Raw genomic sequence first — 18,655 nt, 5'->3', positions numbered from 1 at the left:
GGATATTTGACTTAAATTTTAAAAGTATGCCCTTATATGTTTTCTTAGGGTTTGGAGCACTGGGGAAAGAGTCAGAATGAAAGCAGAGAAAGGCATCTGTGGTATTGCACCATTTAGGGGAGATGTGATGGAATCTTAAACTGGGAGCAGTAGCGGAGCAGTTGGAGAGAAGCGTCCATTTATAGTAAACAGGATTTTCGATGGACCAGAAGTCAAATGTCAAGAACAGAGAGAAAGCAGGGAGGGCTCTGGAGTTTCTAGCCTTATCAGTGGGACAACCTTTGGAGATTTTTACCAAGTCTGTTTTAAACATAATAAACCTGGCATAGCTGTTAAACTCCCAACAGTTCATGCCAATTAGTCTAAAGAACCTAAGAGTCTGAAATTCAGCAATGAGATCAGAATTGCAAAGGTACAGTTTTATATCACTCTGTTGATAGGATTAAAGCCATGGGGCTGGATGGGATCATTTGGCAATGTGTTATGTAGGGAGAGTAGAGAAGACAGCAGGGAACTGAGCCCAAAAGCTGCTCCCTTTTTCAGAGTTCCAAAGGTCAGGAACATAACATAGCTAAGTGACTAGTGAGATAGAAAGAAAACCATGAAAGTATTTCTTGGAGGAGGAAGTGTAAAATACTTTTTAGAAAATAAGGAATATAGTAGTTCTTAAACTTTAAAACATTATCTTTTTAAAAACTAAATAAAACAAAACATCATTTTCTTATTACTTATTATTTTTTCTTCATGGTGACCTGGTTTTCTTCTTCCTAACAAAGAAGATCCTAAAACATTTTCTTAATTATTATATTTTAGTAAACACAAAACTATCAGCAAAGCCAGAAAATTATCATTCCATGAGTTCAGAAGATTCAGAAATTTTCCATTTAACTTCTTTTACAATGACAAGAAGAAAGAAGAAAGAAAGAAGAAAGAAAGAAAGAAAGAAAGAAGGAAGAAAGAAAGAAAGAAAGAAAGAAAGAAAGAAAGAAAGAAAAAGAGAAAAGAAAGAGAAAAGAAAAAAGAAAAGAAGAAAAGAAAAGAAAAGAAGAGGGAGGAAGGAAGGAAGGAAGGAAGAAGGAAGGAAGCTTAAGTTCCATCCAATAACAAAATCTCCTCTTGATTAAATGACATTGTTTAAATGTCTGCCATCTACAGCCTCTAGTAGTGAATAACCAAGTGTATGTCACTGTTGCTCCTATGGGGTCCCAGTAAGTGTTCTGCTCTTGGGTAAGGAACTAAAAGACAGTAAGATAAATGATCCATGCTCTTATGTAATATGAAGAAGAATTTAGCAACTCTGTATTTTGTAGCTAAGCAAAAGAATAATAATAATAATAATAATGTTTTTTTCATTGCAATTTTGTTTGATTTTTATAGACAAAAACACGTTGATTTGTGGGGCTTTGTCCCTTTCAGTTCTAAAAGTTTATTCAATTTTCAAGATCATTTAAATTACTAATCAACTTTTGACTGGCTTGCCGTGTTAATTAGCATTTTAACCACAGTAGTCTCTATCATTTATCAATATTTAAAGGGAAAAAGATAGCTAGCTTTCATGGTTGCCTTGCTATAGCCAGGAGAATGAACTATGCAATATTTAATGATTCAATGTACTAAAAATAATGCCTGAAAGAAACTCCTCTCTCAGTGTATTTCGCTCAATGCCAACCAATCATATGATTATACCTGATAAACATTAGATTAGTTAAAAATAAACTGTCGGGGCGCCAGCTGGCTCAGTCACTAAGCATACCACTCTTGATGTTAGGGTCGTGAGTTCGAACTGACTGAAAAATTAGGTTCAGTGTAGTGATTACTTTAAAAAGTTACAAAAATAGACAAAAATCTTCTGCCAAATAACCATTATGCAAGCAATTTGCCAGGAAAAAAAATCAAAGGTATACTGTTATTAAGTAAAATAGAAAAATGTTTGTTAGGTCAAGATAAATTTCCTTTATTGTTTCTGCCCATCACAGAAAAGGAACTGTATTTGTTAGAAATTTCTGTTCTCTTCAGAACTACATTTATTATTATCTACAAACCTCTGTGATCACCAAAGTTGTTAAGCAGAGTAGAACTCAGCATTCAAAATTGATTAAATGACTTCTAAGAGGCAGACTCTGTACTAGATGTTGAATAATTAGAGACAAAGGCTCAGTTCCTGCCCTGAAAGAATTTACATTCCAGTGGGGAAAACACTCAAGCCTAAGCCAGCTTCCCAAAGAAAATAGGATTGAGTTTCCCTAGTCCAGTGTTAGATACGCTCATGTTAGTGGTTTAAGTAAACAGAAATAACCATTCTTCATCAAGACTCTATTGAAATGCCAGGTACACAGACACCTTGCCAAGTGCCTTTTACACATTTTAGCAGTAATCCTCAAACCAGTTTTTGGTTTATGCACGTGAGGTCCTAGAGAAATAAAATATTCGTTATGTCACCCAGGGTCACAGATGTAGAATCACAGGTCAGGATTCAACATCCTATCATATCACCCCACCTCCCCATCCATGTCTGCCTGACATAAAACCTGCCCTCTTTCTCCTAAAAAGCACAGTGTCCACCTTCCCCCAATGCTGATTCAATTTACTTCAACCAGCAAAGCAATGGAAAAAGATCTACCATAGTTTACACATTTGTCCAATTATCTTCCTAAGTGTTTAAATATCTCTTTTGAGGGTAGCTGCTAATCTTTTGTTAATGGACAACTCCAGCTATCTTCTGATTATCATGTACATTCACACACCCCATGTCAGTGAAATTTATCAAATGAGGAGGATTAATTTCAAAATCAGGGTGTATTATAACTAGTCCTTAGAGTAAAATGTCTCCCTCTGATTTTAATTCTCTATAATTCTATCATGATATCACTTTCCCTGATGAGTTGAGTATCTTCATCTTTAAGCCAGTTTGTGAACTTACGTCATTCATAAACAGGCCTAAATCTTGGGTTGATCTGGGGCGATTGCGTGGCCCTCCAGCAGATTACCTCGGACCCCAAGCTTGCAGGGTGTCGAGAGCATAGGGCATTGCAACTTCTGTCTCCTCCCTGAACATCACCAAAATTCAATGCTGAAATTTCTGTCTTTAATGATACTCTATGGAGCCTCTGAAAGATGTGACCATAGATCTTCCCAGTTCACACTGATGATCTTGACTAGGCCCTACACTTAGTCAGTTACCCAGGCCCCTAAATATACTTCTACATGCAAGGCAAATTGTAGATGCTCAAATGTTTGATAACTTATTTTACTGAGATTTAAAAAAGAGATGCCATGCTATTTGTCTTTGCATTCATAAAGTGTAATACAAATTGTGACACACGGTAGATATTCAATAACTGTTTAGTTGGTGGAAATTGATAAAATATCTCAATTTGCATTGCCTAATTATAGTTGCTTTCAGAGAAAGATCCAGAGAGAAGAATAAGCCTTCTGGAATTCTAATAGGTTGCCAACACACGCTCTCACATAGAAATTCGCAGATTTGAAACATAATTCTTTAGGCTAGGGTTATCAAGAATAATAAAAAGTGATAAGAATAACTTGTTATGTGCTAGGTATCTGGTAAGTCATGTGATCTTCATAATAGTATAAGAGGTAATATGATTCCAGCTATAGAGAAGAAATGGGGCACAGAGCAATTATGTAAACTTGTTCAGGGTGAACAGTAATGAAATGTAGAATCAGAATTTGAATTCAACAGCCTGGATTCAAAGTCCAAAGGAAGTTTAGTGTGGAAATTTAAAATAACTTTCCCAAACATAAAGGGGTCACAAATAGAAAGCATCTCCCTCCATTTCTCTAGGAGTTTTTGGACAAACCAGAACTGGAGTTTGAATGTTATTATACAGTTGCAGAAGTAGTTAAACCTTCACTAATAAACTGCTGATACTATAGTTAAATAACATCGGGCGTTTTAAAAGATTAATGTGATTTTTCAGAAACATAAACCTTCTATTGTAATTTGACATGTTGTGAAATTTAGGTATTAGATGTATAAAATATATCAAAATGAAGAAGCCAAAATACAGCTTTGAAGTCCCAACGCCGAATGATCCATAGCCTCTTATAAACTACAAAAGAAATACCAACAGCTGAATTCATTCACAAAATACACAGCATGGTCTTTTTATTGTAGACACCTTCATAAGCAATTCAGCCCAATGAGGGAAGGGCCATCAATCAATCAACCAGACAGTTAATCAAAACACACCTCGAAAGCTCTATCAAGTCAGGGTTCTGAAAAGACATTAATTTTGATTATTTGAAAACTAAAAATGCCTGATTTAAGAGTTGAATTTCTTTCAAATAGAAGATGGAGCTATCTCTTTTTTTCCCCCTATGAAATAGATGGTTCTACATTATTCAAAATGGGTCAGCATATCAATCAAATTTCTGAAAGGCAATTCATTCTAAATGTTCACAAATAACCAAGTTTAAAAGAGAGATGGTGCAAATAACAGTGTTTGTTTTGTTCTCTTTAAAAATGCTGCAGAAATGTGTCACATATAGAAAAATGAGACCTTTAAATGAGTCTAAATCACTAAAACCGATTATACATCAAGGAAGAAATAAGATGAGGTAAAACTGTACCAGCCAACTTGACTTCTCCTCTTGTCATTTACCATAAATTCAGACAGCAAAATTTGTGCTTCTATCTGAAGTCTCAAACTTTTGTGTCTCTCTCCTAAAGCAATCTCTAAAGCTTAACTACAAGTTAAATAGCTGGGAAGGAAAAAAAAAAACATCTTCAGTTTCATCACTTCTTACAAGCTAACATCATATTATAAAACTTTTTGGATAACAAACTTTTTGTTTGAAAGTCATTAAGACCACAGACATTTATAAATATCCATTTCAGTAAGTTCTAAACTCTGTCCCACCTCACCTCTGATAGGGACAATATACATTCCTAAAATCAACTGAAGGCATGTCCCCAAACGAGGGGATACTTAGAAATTAGAAGTAAATAGCATATAAAATTTTAAAAGATAATTAATGTGGAAAATGAATATATTCATCACTAAGCAATTTCATTCTTCTTTTTTTAAAAAATGTCTGAATAAATTAATTTTTGTAGCTTAACTATATTAACCTGTGAGAGGTTTCGATTTGATTCTCAAAATAATCTTACAAAACTAGCCTCAAGAATTAACAAAAGAGCTCGTTTCCCTGACATCTCAGAGGCGGTAGGCTGCTTTAGGACAAAGCTGAACATCTCTTTCCCAGCTACTGGCTGCCAGAAACTCATTGAAGGAGACAAACTTCATGTCTTTTATGAGAAGCACACGGCCACAGAATTTGCTGCTGAGGGTCCAGGTGAAGAATGGAAGGGTTACATGGTCCAAATCCGTGGTGGCAATGACAAACAAGGCTTCCTCATGAAGCAAAATGTCTTGACCCGTGGCTATGTCCAACTGCTGCTAAGTAGGGAGCATTCCTGCCACAGACCAAGAAGACTGGAGAAAGAAAGTGCAAATTTGTTCAGGGTTGCATTGTGGATACCAGTCTGTGTTCTCAGCTTGGTCACTGTAGAGAAAATTGGGGGCACGGGGAGAAGGATATTCCTGGACTCACTGATAATAGTGTGCCTCATCGCCTGAGCCCCAAAAGAACCAAAAGAATCGCAAACTACACGGATGGAACTAGAGGGTCTCATGCTAAGCAAAATTAGTCGGTCAGAGAAAGACAAATATCATGACTTCACTCACATGAGGACTTTAAGATACAAAACAGATGAACATAAGGAAAGGGATGCAAAAATAATATAAAAACAGGGAGGGGGACAAAACATTAAGAGACTCTTAAATATGGAGAACAAACAGAGGGTTACTGGAGGGTTTGTAGGAGGGGGGATGGGCTAAATGGGTAAGGGGCATTAAGGAATCTACTCCTGAAATCACTGTTGCAATATTGCAACAGTGCAATATTTGGATGTAAATTCAAAAAATAAATTAAATAGAATTTTTAAAAAAAGAATCGAAAACTTTTTGATTTCTCTAAAGAAGATTATGTCCACCAGCATGTTGTTACAAAGCCCTTAAACAAAGAAGTTAAGAAACCTAGAAACAAAGCACCCAAGATTCAGCACCTTGTTACTGCATGTATCTTCCAGCAAAAACTCCAGCGTGATTCTCTGAAGAGACAGCATATAAGAAAAATAAGGAAGAGGCTGCAGAATATGCTAAACTTTTGGCCAAGAGAATGTAGGAGACCAAAGAAAAATGCCAGGAACAGATTGCCAATAAACGGAGGCTGTCCTCTCTCAGAGCTTCTACCTCTAAGCCTGAGTCCTGTCAAAAATGAGATTTTCTAAGGGTTATAAAGAAATAAGTTCAGACATCCAAAAAAGAAAATGAACAGAAGGAGGAAGGGAGGGAGGGGAAAAAGAGGAAGGAGGGAAGGAAGGAAGGAAGAAGGAAGGAAGGAAGGAAGGAAGGAAGGGAAGGAAGGGGCTGAAACTTTGGCTATACATGAATAAATCCTTAAACCCCACATTCTTCATGAGGAAGGTAAGAATAAAGTTGTATTTCTAAATCTATGCCTCTCATTAAAGCCCACTTTACCACCACTGCACTTCATGGGACTCCATTCACTGCACTTCACCAAGAAGGGATGTATTGTCCTTTCTTTGCATATTGTTTTATAAGAAACATCTCTGTCCTCCAAATGGAGGGCAGTGGACAATAAGCACTGACGTGACCCTTTGCCCCTAAAAACAACTGTATCTTCTTCAGCCTAAGGTGATATTTAGTGGGTTTCATGCTCATCCCGGTATTTGAGAGATGGCCCCCAAAATATCCATCTAGATTCCAGGGGTGCCCTTGAACACGAGAATGTTCACATGACATCAATGGCTGCATTCTCCCACTGTTAAAAGGTCAGCCAAGAACAATGTGTCTGCTAGAAATGAGCAAATGCAGAGAACCTTGTCCTTTTTCTATTCACTTTGGTAGGCACTTTCCTGCACCCTTATTAATCCAGGTCACAGGACCAGATGGAAAAGTTGGAAGGCTCCTGCCTTCCCTTGGAAACTCCCAGACCATTGTCCCTCCACCAGTGTTCTCAAAATCTAGATTCCTTCAGGCCACCGACCTGTTTGTAGACCACATCTAAAAGGAGATACAACACCAGGAGTCCTTGTTAAGGGAGCCATTCTCAAAAAGGCATACCCGGCAACAAAGAAAGAGGCACAGACAAAAGCTACACCAGAGTCTGCTTTGGTTTTTGCCCTAAAAACCCAACACACATATATCTTGACCAATTCACTCGTGGGACTGTTCCCATTGATTTTCATTTTTGTGAGCTGGCACATCTCTGTTTACTGGAACCCTGTCATGGTGAGATTCTGGCTTGTATATTCTAGTAGTCCTTGATGGCTGACTTCTTTATCTGGACATGTGGGAAAGTGGCCCAGCTCTTTCTCTACCCCAGCTTATGTACAGGCATTCCCTCTTGGGACTTCCTTGGCAACATGGCACCTGCCAGGAAGCTCTCCAACTTCTCTGGCTTCCCACTAAAGAGATGGGCTCCTATGAGCTAGTCAATCCTTTGGTTTTGGAAATCTTATTCATCTGACAGTCTCACTTTCAGGAATTCCTTTGAGGTTTGCGACCAACTCTTGCTCTCCTTTGCAGTAAAACACTGGTTCCTTAAAGTGGGCACTTAAGAAATGTTTGCTAAATATCAAATGAATGATTAGTATCTCATCTTTCACCAGTGCGTTTATTTTCAACCCAAGTTATAAGCACTTGACTATATTAGGAAGAGTCAAGGCCATAGTCTAATTTACGGGTATTTGGGGGATAATAAATGTACAAATTTTAAGAAGGTAGTATTTTTTCTTGGGGTACCTGGGTGGCTCAGTCGGTTAAGCATCAGACTTCTGCTCAGGTCATGATCTTATGATTCATGGGTTCGAGCCCCATGTCGGACTCTGTGCTGACAGCTCAGAGCCTGGAGCCTGCTTCTAATTCTGTGTCTCTCTCTTTCTCTGTCCTTCCCCTACTCACACTGTCTCTTCCTGTCTCTCAAAAAATGAATAAGTGTTTAAAAAAAAAAAAAAGAAAGTAGTATTTTTTTTCTAAACCAAACCACCTGTGGAGCTAGGTACATATACTTGGAAGGTGAGGGGGTTTTTACCTGAATTTTCACCATTGGATTTTATTACTGCATTAACGTTATGCATGGAATTATTTGCATTCTTCAAAGTTCTAGGAACCATGATTATCTGTAAAGAGAGCGGGAAATTGCCTAAATGTTCAGCTACAGCCTCTGATTCAGAGCTTGGAGGACGAGCATCTGGGGCTCGGGCTCTCCCGAAGGTTATCATTCTTACATTTTATCTTCTTTCCTGTTTCAGAGAATGACAAATGGGATGAAAGAAACAATATGATATGAATTCCAGCATGATAAACAAAATCACTGAGGACCAAGCTAAAACCCCCTTGTCAAGAGCCCTGAGCTCCTGGAGGAAGAAGTTGGGTTTCAGCCTTCGGGGTGGCATTCCCAAAGGGCTAGTTACAGGCACCTTAAAAGAAAGCCGGAGGGAAATAACCTTCCCCTGCCACATGCAATGCTTCAGAGAGAAGAGGAGCCTATAAGCAAGTAAGGCGCTCTCAGCTACTCCCTATCAGCCTGGGACAGGCACCCCCTTCCCAGCCTCCCCCTCGAGATGCCATCATTCTATGCCCTCACAGTGGCACCTGGCGGTGGCACACAGGGTTCCCTGGATCCCTCCCGGTCGGGAGTGACCCCCTCTCTCTGGCTTCTCACTCTGTCATTTATGAGCTGCCCGGCTTTGGACAAATGACTGGCCCTCTCTGTGCTTCGGTCTCCAAAAGTAAAGTGGGGTCAATAACAGCCATGGCCTCGTAGATGACTGAACATGTGCAAAGCTTTTCAAACAGGACCATGGTAGGAAAGACTGCAATAGATACTGAGTATTCTGGTTTGGCGCCTTACACTTTTTAGAGTACCCGACACATACCAGCAATCTGATTATCGCAACCACGTTGTAACAAGCTAGTGAGGTGAGCACTCATCTCCCTAAGTTAAGAAACTGAGGCGCAGAGAATACAAGTGATGATGATTTACCAGAATTAGCACAGCCATCAAGTGGTGGAACCAGACTAAGTGTCAAGTCTTCTCATATTTGGTCCAAGTTGTTTCTACAATACCATGCTGGCTGAGTTCATTAAAACATTCCAGAACTTACCCGGAAATCCCAGCCTGTGAGATTTCCCACAGTTTCACACTCCTGATGCAAGGGTGTGGGGTTCTAGGAAGGGAAGAGGTATAACTTCTCCAATACCTGGTTGTGGGTCATTTATACCATGATGCTGCTGATAATGATGACAAGTATTAGTAACTAATATTACCTACCACTTAAGGAAAGGCAATCATTTCCAAATTTGCATAAGCATAAGAAATAATAAATGGTTGCCCTTGCACAACACTAACTTTTGAGGTGATCTTTTGCACAGCGATAGATAATAGGAACAATGTCCTTTATCTTCAATGACCTTTCTAAGCTTATAGTATACTGGGAAGACATTGGATGTGTATTTAAAAATGAAAATGAGGGGTGTCTGGGTGGTTCAGTCAGTTGAGCATCAGACTTTTGGTTTCAGTTCAGGTCATGATCTCTCAGTTCATGAGTTCAAGCCCCACAATGAGCTCTGCACTGACATCACAGATGCTGTTTGGGATTCTCTCTCTCTCTCTCTCTCCCTCTCTCCCTCTCCCTCTCTCTAAATATAAATAAACAAACTAAAAAATATAAAAATAAATAAAAAGGGGGCACCTGAGTGGCTCAGTTGGTTAAGTGTGCGACTTTGGCTCAGGTCATGATCTCAGTTTGTGAGTTCGAGCCCCGCATCGGGCTCTGTGCTGACAGCTCAGAGCCTGGAGCCTGTTTCAGATTCTGTGTCTCCCTCGGTCTCTGCCCCTCCCCCACTCATGCTCTGTGTCTCTCTGTCAAATAAAATAAACATTAAAAAAACAACTAAATGATAGATATATAAATGAAAATAAATAAATAAATAAATAAATAAATAAATAAATAAAAATGAAAATGAGTGGGGCTGACCCCAGCCCAGGCTAACAGGAGGCAGGAAATGCAAACATGGGCACAGGGAAGCAGATGGAGCATGCGTGGGTGCCATTACCTTAGGGAAAGCGGAGGGCTGCTCCCGAGGATGAAAGGGCAATGGCCAAGTTCATCCAGACCTGAGAGACATGTGCTCTCTCGCAAGCGTGAAACTTCCCTTGAAGAGCTGCCTAAGAAAAAGTAGAATTCTATCACTTGCCACTCATTTAATTCATTAATATGGGAGGTGGAATAGTGATGGGGTTGAAAGCATGACCTCTAGAGTCAGAAGCCTGGGTTCTATGCTTGGCTTCGCCATTTACAAGCTCTGAAATCTTGGCCAAGTTACTTAGATTCTCTGTGCCTCTGACAAAATGGAGATATTAATAGCCCTTATCTCGTATGAATAATAAATAAGTTAAGCCATGCAGTTCACTTAGAAGAGTGCCTGCCACTTAGTAATGCTCAAGAAGTGTCGGCTATTAATATTAATGTAGATTTTCCAGCAGCCGTTCTGTTACTCTGCTTGCTTTACCCTTTAGCCATCGACTTAGCCTTATAGCATCAAGCCAACAGTCCCACAAGGACTTCGGACTTTGTTAAAGGCTGATAATCCTATAGTTACAACACTCAGCCTACTCATTAGTGCCACATGTTTATCGGGTCCTCATTATCACCCAGCCTGCTGCCTCCTTTATTCCTAGCTTCCAAACCTACTAGGGCAGATATGTACACGTAAACTTATATCCCACCCTCCATCCTTTCTTCCCAACTTCAAATCTCTGGTGACTCCATTCTATAAATTAACAAACATGTACCACACTTCCTTAAGCCAATACCCAATCTCGATACTTGCCCTGTTTAAAATGTCCTCTGGACTGCCACATGATATGAGCAGATCAACCTCTATCCTCCATTTTTCCTTTAACATTTCCTTACTTTCCTGAATGATAGCTTCACACCCATTCCTCATCCTCAGTCTTCTCTGTCTGCTGTTTTCTTCAATCAGATTATGAAACTGCTCAAGTCTGTGCACACGGAAAACATTTCCTTATGTCTGTTACCCTCTCTGATAATATGGCACCATCATATTTCTCAAAAGTGTGGTCTAAACTCCCTGCCTTCACTTCTTCACCTACAAATACCGTTACAGCTGACTTATGGTTCAATAATGTTTTGGATGCTTTCTTTCAAACAAAAAGTATAAGGCTCTTGGAGGGGCAATAGGTGTTTGTGGGGTGTGTGTGTGTGTGTGTCTGTGTGTGTGTCTGTGTTTATATTCCTCATCCTCCCAGGTCTCTATAACGTTTGATGCTGGGCCTTCTGCTTTATTGTTGAGTCGCTCTTTGCATTCTGTGACACAGTACTTCTCTCTTTCTGCCTCTCTTACTCAGACTCAAAGTGAATAGATTGCCTTTAATTGGCTCCTTTTCTTGCTTACGTGATTTTTTCTTTTGCTGAGACTTCCATTATCATTTTAGGTCATCATTTGTAACTGGTTTGATTTACCTATAGCTTTTGCTGCCAATTGTTAAAAAAAAAGTATTTAATTTGATTTTGAGAAGGATTTCCGTTTGTCACTCTCTTCGGCCTCCTCCTAATGAAGGATGACCTACATGTGGTAATGAACCGCCTTGTTCTTCTCGACTTGGTCTGGGTGTCCTGTGGGAGATGCGACCTAGAGGTGTTACAGCTCCCATCCCGAACCTCTCTTTTCCAGCTTTGTTGAAGTATAATCGACAAACATAATTGTATATATTTAAAGTATATACTGTAATGACTTAACATATGTCTGCGTTGTAAAATATTTACAATAATCAAGTTAATTAACATATATAGCACTTCACATAGTGACCTTTGTGTGTGTGTATGGTGAGAGCTCTTAGGCTACACTTGGCAAATTTCAGAATTCTGTCAGCTAAAAACCAGAATCCTGGGGTGGGTTTGAGTCTCGCGTCAGGCTCTGTGCTGACAGCTCGGAGCCTGGAGCCTGCTTCAGATTCTGTGTCTTCCTCTCTCTCTACCCCTCCCTGCTCACGCTCTCTCTCTCTCTTTCTCAAAATAAATAAGTGAACTTTTTTAAAAAATGCAGAATCCTTCCTCTAGCTTCTCGCCTTAGACCCCAAAAAATGTTTCTTACAGGTTTTTGATAACATACCTAGAGAACTGGCATAGCAGCTGTGGCTGCTAAAATACTCTATGTCTTATGTTCTATGAAATCATGGTTACTGATTTTAATGCATGTGGATTTGTAAAAGACTGTGAGATTATGTAAAGTGTTGGTTTTACCTTTTGGTAATCCGGTAGAAAAATGCATATATAAATGTATGTCTACCATTCATTGACTATAGGATTCTTACTGAAACACAAAATTTTATTGCAATCTTAATGAGAAGTTATTGAGTCCAATCTTACAAAAAGAGGAAGCATTTCCCAAAGTCCTACTTTTAGTTACTTTTCTATCTGAGGCTTACCTCTCTTTCATATAACTCAGTGTGTTTTGCTTACTAGTAAACAGTGACTTTCTTTTTTTTTTTTTTAGTCTATTTATTTATTTTGAGAGAGAGCACTAGCAGGGGAGGGCAGAGAGAGGGGGGGAGAGAGAGAGAAGCACAAGCAGGCTCTGAGCTGTGAGCACAGAGCCTGACATGGGGCTCAAACCCACAAACCGTGAGATCATGACCTGAGCCAAAGTCAGACACTTAACAACTGAGCCACCCAGAGTGACACCCCCAGAGTGAATATCTATCTTTAAAATAAACACTGTAAGGTTTCTCAAGGAAACCTCTAATTATATTTTGAAATAATATGCTTCCTATATGTAAAGATCGACGCTGATGTTCTAGCATGCAAAGGGAAACTACAGTCAGTACATGAAATTCTATTCTGTACACTCCTTTTTTTAAAAAAAAATTACCTTTTCTGAGTGTAGTTCAGATACTATAAACAGCACCTGTTCCTAAGCGGTACAGCTTGATAAATTTTGACAAATGTATACACCCCCAGAACCACCACATCAAGATACAGACCATTTCCATCCAACTCAAAAGTTCCCAGATGCCCTTGCCACATTTTAATTTAATCAAGATTGTCAAGACCAGAGCAAGGAAAGTGTGGGAGAAAACGTATTCATTGCAAAAGAAAGTCGAGTCAGCGTGCAATAGAAAATCAGATACAAACGTTTACTTGAGCTGCATGTTGTAGCCAAAGAAAATAATAGCGACTGAGAAAAAAGCTTCTGGGAGTAACCTAGCACTGGAGGGAAAGAGGAAAGTATGCCATTGCCTAACAACAGACAGCATAGCAGCGTCTTGTAAGAAACAACTATGTTTACCCCTCCCCCCTTGGCAAGTGGCATTAATCCCTGGAAACAGAGCAATAAATGATATCGTCAGTAGCAATTTTAATTGAAATGCAGGCATTTCACTTTTTCATAAATTGTTTTTTAGTAAAATACTAGGGCCTAGAGTTGGGAAATATGCAGCAGGAGTACAAAGGGACTGTCCAGTTGTGTGGTTAGTTATCAAGCTAACATGGGGATATGAATTCAGATAAGGAGAAAGTATCCTCTTCAGGTTGTTGTTTTAATGTTTATTTTTGATGGAGACAGAGACAGACCGCAGTCAGGGGAGGAGCAGAGAGAGAGAGGGAGACACAGAATCCAAAGCAGGCTCCCGGCTCTGAGCTGTCAACACAGAGCCTGATGTGGGGCTCGAACCCACGAGCCGTGAGATCATGACCTGAGCCAAAGTCGGACGCTTAACCGACTGAGCCACCCAGGCGTCCTATGCTTTTTTTTTTTTAAATAAAGCATTGCCTCGATTGGCTGTGTAACAGAGGTGGGTCCCACACTTAGTATGCAGGTAGCCAGGTAGATGGGCGGGATTCTCCCCCACCTCCATGGAGGTGGGCAGGCAGTGGGAATACCTGAAAGGAGATACTTTTCTCAGACACCACTTCTGCATGTGCCCACACTCTTACCCGCTTCCTGGGGGCAGACACAAAATGCTGCCCCATAAAACACGGAAGAGGTTCTTTTGACCTGCATGTGACTTGTGGCATTTTGGAGAGAAGCGAATGTAGCTCAGGGAGCATGGGAGCTGAAGCCTGTCAGTCAGTGGCAGATGTTTGGTTCTTTAAAACGGGGGGGCGCCTGGGTGGCTCAGTCGGTTAAGCGTCCGACTTCAGCTCAGGTCACGATCTCGCGGTCCGTGAGTTCGAGCCGGGCTCTGGGCTGACCACTCAGAGCCTGGAGCCTGCTTCCGATTCTGTGTCTCCCTCTCTCTCTGACCCTCCCCCGTTCATGCTCTGTCTCTCTCTGTCTCAAAAATAAATAAAACGTTAAAAGAAAAAAAAATTAAAAAAAAAAAACAGGGGGGACACCTCTTGGTCAAATCCAGTTTACTTGGCTGCCTGGGCACCTGCACCGTGAGCAGTAACCACAGCAGAGACAGACTGACACATGGCCATTGGGTCCAGAGTATCGTGAGTCAACTGCTTTTTATCTAAGAGTATCAGTCACTTTATGTTTCTTTATATCCTTGAAAATTATTCCAGCTTACTCTGAGAAATCCTGGTTAGCTGTTAGAAAGATACTATCTGATTAATGATACCATTGAGATATGGCTAATAGAATTTTCATTGAAAATAGCCACTGAAGCCAGGATGTTGAGAGAAGAATTAACACATGGAAAAAAAAAAAAAAAAAAAAAAGGAACCGCTAGTTTAAAAAAGAAAAAAAAAAAAAAAAAAAAAAAGGAATCGCTTGTTTAAAAAAAAAAAAAAAAAAAAAAAAAAAAGATCATCTTTGTCTAAATGGATTCAAAATGTCTCTTGCAATCCCAGTTGCAATCCCTGCTGCAATTTCCCAGCAGGAAAGAAAAGATCAGACAACTTTTTCTTTGATTAGGCAGCTCAGTGTTTTCACGTGCAATAAATACAAAAAGGAAAAACAGTGGTATAGGTAACTTCTCTAGCGAAGGAATCTTTTCGAACAAAAAATGGTAAAATGAGCAGTAGCATTGACAATAATATTCCTTTCTTTTCCAAGTTAGGATATTCGCAAAAGGAAGAATGTTTTGTGTGTCCGTATTCATGTTCTTAAAGTGGAGCCCTGCTTAGATGAGAAAATTAATCAGATGTGCACATGGTTCTCAGGCGTGTGGTCTGATTGCGTGAAAGGCTCTGAATAAATAAATCTGTGGCTCTACCTAGAACAGTAAATAAACTCTTGACATATTATATTATTAAAACTGCAGTATGGGTAATAGAAATTAATCCTTGAGATTAGAGACTGAAATTCATAATAAGATCATTTTCTCCAGTAGCAATGTTGTCATAATTACAATAGCAGTAATCATGTGTTGTTAACAAAAAACAAAAAAACATTGTTCCCTAGTGGTGGCCTCTACCTTGGGTTGGATGAAAATTTTATGTCGTTAAAAGGAAAACAATTCATTACTCAGATGAATAACGTCAGAATTCCAGTTGTAGACTGATATTTTCAATGATCCATTTGTCCAACAACTGGGAATTAGTAATATATGTTACACCCATTTTGAAACATTCATAAAATCATTAAAATTGTTGTTGCGATATACACAAGGGTTGGGTAGCCAACAATGCTTATTCCTTCTTTTTAAGTAAAAATAATCTACGAATCTCATGTTAACAATGACTTGCTCTGGGAAATAAGGGATTTTTCTTTTCTTTTTGCCGTCTGTTCAAAGTCTACTAAAATAAGCATGTATTATTAATATCAAAATTAAACCTATGCAATATAATGTAAACATTAAACACTTTGTGTTTTGTAAATGCAGGTCTATTCCAGTTGTTAATCCATTCATCACCTATTTTCTTGTAGAAATGGTCCCCAAATCTCTTAATCTGAAGACAGTAATTTATAGAAGACTGAACGTCCTGGTCGCTGCAGAAGGGGGGGCCTGAATCAGTAGCACCTGCTGCAGAAACCTGGTATGTTTCTCCTTAAAACATTGGGCAACTGCTGGGCTACATCTCCTCAGAGGGGGGTATGTGCATTTGTGCGGGGAGGGGAGAGTTTTAATTTTGCACAAAGAGGCAACACACATTAGCAGGGGTCTTAACACATGAGTTTTCTACATGGAGTGGTTTTTTTCTCTCCGAACAATTTAGATAACAATTTCTGTAATTCAGAAGTGATTTCTGGACTAGAATTCCTAATTCTGGGAGTGAGGAGGAGGGTTACAAATGAAGCAGGTGACCATCTACAGTGGGCTTCAGGTTATTTGGACTCTGGATATGATGTGAGGTGTATATGACTGAGGGCATCAAATATGGTTTTGAGTGTCTTAGTCAACTTCATGATCAAGACGAACCTGTGTGCTTAACAGGCAGAACCGAACACTAAGAGATAGATGGGGGGAGCTCCGGAATGGGGCAAGCAAAGGATGGGAGACAATCAACAAAATGTATCTAAAATGATACAAGTGCACAAAGCCTCAAAAGTTTTAAACTTTGTGTTTACATGGAGATGATGCTACTTACAAGGAATAAATCTCTTTTTAAAGAATCTTGCCTGCAGTGTTCAAAAACGTTTCTCCATTCTGACTCGCTTAAAATATAGAAAAATAATACATTCGTTTGACAGTGCATTTCGAAGCATTTGTATTTTCCAGATAATGACTGCAAATATTTAAAAAGAACATCAAAAACCCATTAAGATACAAAACATAGAGAAGTTTTACGAAGGAATAAAGTCACCATTTCCTTCTTCCTATAACTCTTTGGCTGGCTTTGAGAAGAACCAGCTTCAAAATTTATGGAAAAATGCAATTATGAAATAGCTCCCCTAATTCTCCCATATAAAAATCAGAGGTATTTCCAATGTTTGGCCATTTGTCTAAACATATTTTCTGAGAGGAACAGTGCTTTTAAAAACCACATTTAACGAAACGTTCAGAACGCAAAGAAACTCTCAAACCTATGCCCAGGCACACCCATGGTTTTGATGCAAATTATGTTTGTTACAAGAATTAAATGGGTGATGGGAATTAAGGAGGGCACTTTTTGGGATAAGCACTGAGTGTCATATGTAAGAGACGAATCACTGGGCTCTACTCTTGAAGCCAAGACTACACTGTATGTTAACTAAGTTGAATTTAAATTAAAAAAAAAAAAGAATTCTTAAGTTCCCCCATAAGGGGGATATTTTACTCTTGCCCTTCTTATCTTTCTTGCTTATTTCCATACTTATCCCAAGAATCCTTTCTTAATGTTTTCAACCACATCTTGAATGAAATTCCGAGGAGGTCATGCATACCTGTATGCAACATACTTATTTCCAATTTGTTGACTTTTATCTGGTTTCTTTTGAGAACTTTCAGTTATTATACACAACACACAAAATGTTAGTGCCTAATGGTACACTGTTCTCTTTGCTTGTAAGACACCATTTTACAGTAAGTATAAGTAAAAATTGATTAGAAAGTGTTTTACTTACCTTCTGGAAGTTCGTTTCTGTCTTCAATGAATAACCTTCACGACTTGTAGACTACGACATTCTGGACTTCTACAATAATATTCAAAAGGCAAAATCGAGTTATATTTTTGACCGCATGAAACTCCTGCAGTTTTTTATTTCGATTGAGTTGTAAAGTGTATAAAAAACGAAAATGTTGCAGTGAGGTTTAACAAGTAAATGGTAAGTTATGCACTCTCTCCTCTATTAGGCAAATTTGCAATGCCGTGGAACATTTAGCACTTTCTGTTGGGTAGCACTCGACATTTTATATGCAGGTGAATCAATGGCTTTAGTGAACTTTTGCCTAACCTATGCCTTAATACACAATACAAACAGTGAAAATTGTCCCGTTGCTTAACCAATCTGTATGCAGGAAAAAAGCCAGTTCACTACTTTATATGGAACACCATTTCCAGCCCTGTCATTCAGGGTATTCCTACTCAAGAGTGAGCAAAGAAATGCTCATTTTGATTTCAAATTAAAATGTTTAATGCATTCAATTAATTCTTCACATGACAAGTGACTGTAAGATCCCAAGCAAACAAATGAGTATAGTTTTCCTGTCACAATTAATGGATGACACTTTCTTATCTTGCAACTGTTCCCATTCATCTGCATTAATTCCGGCTGTCTCAAAAGACAAGAATCATTTTCCAATTTTTAAAAAGTCGAAATCAGCCACACCAAAATCACTGTCATTGCAAAATAATTTATTTTTCACCTAAATCTATTTTTCTCCTGGTTTACAGATCTTGATGCTGAATCAGCTGTTATCAGGGGATCAGTTTGAATTTGTATTTCTAATTGCCATAAGGCACATGACTTCAACATTTTCTGCATTTAGTCACTTGGACTTTAAAGTCAATGTTCTTCTAAGTTGAGTCAAACATCTTGCAAGTATAATAAAATAGTACATGTAGAAGAGAAACCAAGCTTTCTCTCTTCAAAAATAAATAAATAAATAAATAAATAAATAAAGGGATGCCTGGGTGGCTCAGGTGGTTGAGCGTCCAATTCTTGATTTCTCCTCAGGTCATGATTCCAAGGTCGTGGGATCAAGCCCT

The sequence above is a fragment of the Panthera uncia genome, chromosome C2, assembly GCF_023721935.1.
Source record: "Panthera uncia isolate 11264 chromosome C2, Puncia_PCG_1.0, whole genome shotgun sequence".
Lineage (NCBI taxonomy): Eukaryota > Metazoa > Chordata > Mammalia > Carnivora > Felidae > Panthera > Panthera uncia.
Note: the sequence above shows the minus strand (reverse complement) of the source record.